We start from the raw sequence: 6,000 nt of genomic DNA, 5'->3' as shown, positions 1-6,000 counted from the left end.
CCACTATTTTGCATTCCAGGGTCCCTAAGCTCCAGGTACAGACTACTTGCAATTTCCAACATATTCCATGAACTTGCATGTTCAATTTTCTATTATAGCATTCTACCCCTTCTTATTATACTTAATTGTTCCTCAAAAGCTTATGTGTACCCTGAGAGTGAATATCTTCTGTTATATACTTATAAAGGTAAAAAAGGTAACTACATAAACATTGAATGAATGAATGAATGAATGATTGAACAAACAAATGATCAGAGACCATGTAGGTTTGAAATATGAATAGTTTTCATATATTTTGATAAGTGCATAAGTGGAAGAGTGATAAAAGATGAAATATGATATCTTATTAAAAATAAGATGTATTAGTACTCCAATAGAAGTTGTACCCTTACTATCTTATAGAAGCAGTGAAAGAATCTGTATCAGTTTGTACTGGTTCATAGCAGTAATTTAAAAATAAATAAATAATATAATATAATATAATATAATATAATATAATATATAATTTATTTTCAGTGTAACAGAATTCATTGGTTTTGAACCACACCCAGTGCTCCATGCAATATGTGTCCTCCTCAATACCCATCACCTGGCTCCCCCAGCCTCCCAGCACCCACCACTTCTGATCATTATTCAGAATCCATAGTCTCTCATGGTTCACCTCCCCCTCCAATTTCCCTCAATTCCCTCCTCTTCTCCATCTCCCTATGTCCTTCATGGTATTTGTTATGCTCCCCAAATAAGTGAAACCATATGATAATGGACTCTCTCTGCTTGACTTATTTCACTCAGCATAATCTCTCCCAGTCCTGTCCATGTTGCTACAAAAGTTGGGTATTCATCCTTTCTGATGGAGGCATAATACTCCATAGTGTATATGGACCACATCTTCTTTAGCCATTCATCCGTTGAAGGGCATCTTTGTTATTTCCATAGTTTGTCAACTGTGGGCATTGCTGCTATAAATATTGGGGTACACATGGCCTTTCTTTTACTACATCTGGTATCTTTGGGATAAATACCAAGTAGTGCAATTGCAGGGTTATAGGGAAGCTGTATTTTTAATTTCTTGAGGAATCTCCACACTGTTCTCCAAAGTGGCTGCACCAACTTGCATTCCCACCAACAGTGGAAGAGGGTTCCCCTTTCTCCACATCCTCTCCAACACACGTTGTTTCCTGTCTTGCTAATTTTGGCCATTCTAACTGGCATAAGGTTATATCTCAATGTGGTTGTAATTTGAATCTCCCTGATGGCTAGTGATGATAAGCATTTTTTCATGTGTTTGATAGCCATTTGTATGTCTTCATTGGAGAAGTCTTTGTTCATGTCTTCTGCCCATTTTTTGATATGATTATCTGTTTTGTGTGTGTTGAGTTTGAGGAGTTCTTTATAGATCCTCGATATCAACCTTTTGTCTGTATTGTCATTTGCAAATACCTTCTCCCATTCCGTGGGTTGTCTTTTTGTTTTCTTGACTGTTTCCTTTGCTGTGCAGAAGCTTTTGATCTTGATAAAGTCCCAAAAGTTCATTTTCACTTTTGTTTCCTTTGCCTTTGGAGACATATCTTGAAAGAAGATGCTGTGGCTGATATTGAAAAGGGTACTGCCTATGTTCTCCTCTAGGATTCTGATGGATTCCTGTCTCACGTTGAGGTCTTTTATTCATTTTGAGTTTATCTTTGTTTATGGTGTAAGAGAATGGTCGAGTTTCATTCTTCTACATATAGCTGTCCTGTTTTCCCAGCACCATTTATTGAAGATACTGTCTTTTTTTCCACTGTATATTTTTTCCTGTTTTGTCGAAGATTATTTGACTATAGAGTTGGGTACATATCTGGGCTCTCTACTCTGTTCCACTGGTCTATGTGTCCATTTTTATGCCAGTACTATGCTGTCTTGGTGATCAAATCTTTGTAGCAAAGCTTGAAATCAGGTAACATGATGCCGCCAGTTTTACTTTTGTTTTTCAACATTTCCTTAGCAATTTGTGGTCTCTTCTGATTCCATACAAATTTTTGGACTATTTGCTCCATATCTTTGAAAAATACTGCTGGAATTTTGATCAGAATGGCATTAAAAGTATAGATTTCTCTAGGCAGTATAGACATTTTAACAATGTTTTTTCTTCCCATCCAAGATCATGGAATGGTCTTCCATCTTTTTGTGTCTTTTCGATTTCTTTCATGAGTGTTCTATAGTTCCTCAAGTACAGATCCTTTACCTCTTTGGTTAGGTTTATTCTCAGTTATCTTATGGTTCTTGGTGCTATAGTAAATGGAAATGATTCTCTGATTTCCCTTTCTGTATTTTCATTGTTAGTGTATAAGAAAGCCACTGATTAGGGCACCTGGGTGGCTCAGTGGGTTAAGCTTCTGCCTTCGGCTTAGGACATGATCTCAGAGTCCTGGGATCAAGCCCCACATTGGGCTCCCTGCTCATCGGGGAGCCTGCTTCCCCCCTCTCTGCTTGCCTCTCTGCCTACTTGTGATCTTGATCTCTCTCTCTGTCAAATAAATAAATAAAATAAAATAAATTTAAAAAGAAAGCCACTGATTTCAACACATTGCCTTTTATATCCTGCCACATTACTGAATAGTTGAATGAGTTCTAGTAGTTCGGGGGTTAAGTCATTTGGGTTTTCCATAGAAAGAATCATGTCATCTGCATAGAGAGAGAGTTTGAATTCTTCATTGCCAATTTGGATACATTTTCTTTCTCTTTGTTGTCTGGTTGCTGTTGCTAGGATTTCTAATACTATGTTGAACAAAAGTGGTGAGAATGGGCAACCTTGTCATGTTCCTGATCTCAATGGGAAGGCTGCGAGATTTTCCCCATTGAGGATGATATTTGCTGTGGGTCTTTCATAGATAGATTTTATGAAGTTCAGGAATGTTCCCTCTATCCCTATACTTTGAAGTGTTTTATTCAGGAACGGATGCTGGATTTTGTCAAAAGCTTTTTCTGCATCAATTGAGAAGACCATGGGGTTCTTCTCTCTTCTCTTATTGGTTTGTTCTAACACATTGATTGATTTGCAGATGTTGAACCATCCTTGTAACCCAGGGATGAATCCCATCTGGTCATGGTGGATAATCTTTTTAATGTGCTGTTGGATCCTATTTTCTAGGATCTTGTTGAGAATCTTAGCATCCATATTCATCAGGGATATTGGTCTGAAATTGTCCTTTTAGGGTGGGGCCTTTGCCTGGTTTGGGGATCAGGGTAATGCTGACTTCAGAAAAGGAGTCTGGAACTTTTTCTTCTGCTTTAATTTTTTGAAACAGCTTCAGGAGAATAGATGCTATTTCTTCTTTGAAAGTCTGGTAGAATTCCCCAGCGAATCCCTCAGGTTGTTGGCTCTTGTTTTTTGGAGGTTTTTGATCACTGCTTCAAACTCGTTACTAGATATTGGTCTATTCAGGTTGTCAATTTCTTCCTGGCTCAATTTTGGGAGTTTATAGTTTTCCAGGAATGCATCCATTTCATCTAGTTTGCTTAACTTATTGTCATATAACTGTTGATAATAACTTCTGATGATTGTTTCTTCTTCCTTGGTGATAATTGTGATCTCTCCTTTTCATTCATAATTTTATTAATTTGAACTTTCACTTTTCTCTTTTGGATTAGTTGGGCTAATGGTTTATGATCTTATTTATTCTTTCAATACTTCTAGTATCAGCTTCTAGTTTCATTGGTACACTTTATTGTATTTCTAGTTTCTATCTCATTGATCTCTGCTCTAATCTTGATTATTCCCCCTCTCATGTGTGGAGTTGGTTTGATTTGTTGTTGATTCTACAGTTCTTCAAGGTGTAGAGACAGCTGCTGTGTTGTGGATTTTTCAACATTTTTTGAGGGAGGCTTGGATGGCTATGTTTTTCCCCCTTAGGATCACCTTTGCTGTATCCCATAGGTTTTGGACCAAAGTGTCTTCATTCTCATTGGTTTCCATGAATTGTTTCAGTTCTTCTTTGATCTTCTGGTTGATCCAAGCGTTATTAAGCAAGGTGGTCTTTAGCTTCCAGTTGTTTGAGTTCCTTCCAAAGTTTTCCTTGTGATTGAGCTCCAGTTTCAAAGCATTATGATCTGAGAATATGCAGGGAATCATCTCAGTCTTTTGGTAATGGTTGAGACCTGTTTTGTGACTCAGTATGTGGTCTATTCTGGAGAGGTTCCATGTGCTCTTGAGAAGAATGAGTATTCTGTTGTTTTAAGGTGGAATGTTCTGTATATATCTATGAGGTCCATCTGGTTCATTATGTCATTCAATCTCTTCTTTCTTTATTGATTTTCTGCTTGGGTGATCAGTCTATTATTGTGAGAGGCATACTAAGTTCTCCTACTATTAAGGTATTCATTTCAATATGACTCTTTATCTTGATTAACAGTTTTTTTTTATGTAATTAGCTACTCCCATATTGGGGGCATAGGTATTTACAATTGTTAGATCGTCTTGGTGGATAGTCCCTTTAAGAATGATGTAGTGTCCTTCTGGATCTCTGACTACAGTCTTTAGTTTAAAATCCAATTTATCTGATATGAGAATTGCTACCCTGGTCTTCTTTTGAGGCCCATTGGCATGAAAGATGCTTCTCCATCCCTTCACTTTCAGTCTGGGTGTATCCTTAGGTTCAAAATGGGTCTCTAATAGACAACATATGGATGGGTCCTGTCGTTTTATCCAATCTGCAACCCTGTGTTGCTTTATGGGTGCATTTATTCCATCATGTTGACAGTGATTATTGATAGATATGTTTTTATTGACGTGTCATCTTTGAAGTTATTTTTTTTTCTTAGATTGTCTCTATATTTCTGTTCAATGATATTCTTAGGATTTTTCCTCTTTTCTAGATACCCCCTTAGGGGCGCCTGAGTGGCTCAGTGGGTTAAAGCCTCTGCCTTCAGCTCAGGTCATGACCTTAGTGTCCTGGGATCCAGCCCTGCATCAGGCTCTCTGCTTGGTGGGGAGCCTGCTTCCTCCTCTCACTGTTTGCCTCTCTGCCTACTTGTGATCTCTGTCTGTCAAATAAATAAAATCTTAAAAAAAAAAACAAAAAAAACACCTTAATATTTCCTGTAGTGTTGACTTGGTGGTTGCATACTCTTTTATGCCTTGCTGGTCTTGGAAACTCTTTATCTATCCATCTGTTTTGAATGTCAGTCTTGCTGGATAAAATATTCTTGGCTGCATGTTCTTCTCATTTAGTGCCTTGAATATATCTTTCCAGCCCTTTCTGGCTTGCCAGGTTTCTGTGGACAGATCTGACGTTATTCTGATGGACTTTCCTCTGTATGTAAGGAGCTTCTTTGTCCTAGCTGCCTTCAAGAGGGCCTGCTTACAATTACAATTCTTCATTCTTACTATTAGGAGTCTCGAGGACTTTTGAGAATCTATAATCTGGGGGGAGATTGTTCTGCCTCTAGTACATGAATGCTGGTTCCATTCGTGAGAATGGGAACGTTTTCATGGGGAATTTGTTCCACTATATCTTCTAGACTTCTTTCTTTCTCTCCCCTTCAGGGATTCCAATAATTCTGACATTGGAATGTTTCATGGCACCATTTATTTCCCTGATTCTGTTTTGTGGCTTCTAAGCTGTTTGTTCCAGGCTTCCTCCTGATTCTTGCTTTCATTCTGTTTGTCCTCCAGATCACTAATTCTATCTTCAGTCTCAGTTACTCTAGCTTTGAGAGAATTTAGATTAGATTGGAAATCATTGAGAGCATTGTGAACCTCATCCCTAGTGGCTCTCAGTTCTGCCCTAATCAATTCCATATTGTCATCCATGACTTTCTCCAACCTAGCCATTGCCTGGATAATTGTTGGCCTGAATTCCCTTTCTCACATATTGTTTATGATGATAGTCATTAGCTCTGTTGCAGAAGGCCCAGCCTCTGAATTTTTCTTCGGTTGGGCATTCCTCCTCCTAGTCACTTTGGTGAGAGATGGCTTAACGGATGTAGCTGGATGTATCAATGGTGGTACAGTCAAGGTGC

This window comes from Mustela putorius, unplaced genomic scaffold, assembly GCF_011764305.1.
Source record: "Mustela putorius furo isolate JIRA1106 unplaced genomic scaffold, ASM1176430v1.1 tig00003838_pilon_pilon_pilon, whole genome shotgun sequence".
Taxonomy (NCBI): Eukaryota; Metazoa; Chordata; class Mammalia; order Carnivora; family Mustelidae; genus Mustela; species Mustela putorius.
The sequence above is the reverse complement of the archived record's forward strand: the minus strand, read 5'-3'. Positions refer to the sequence as shown.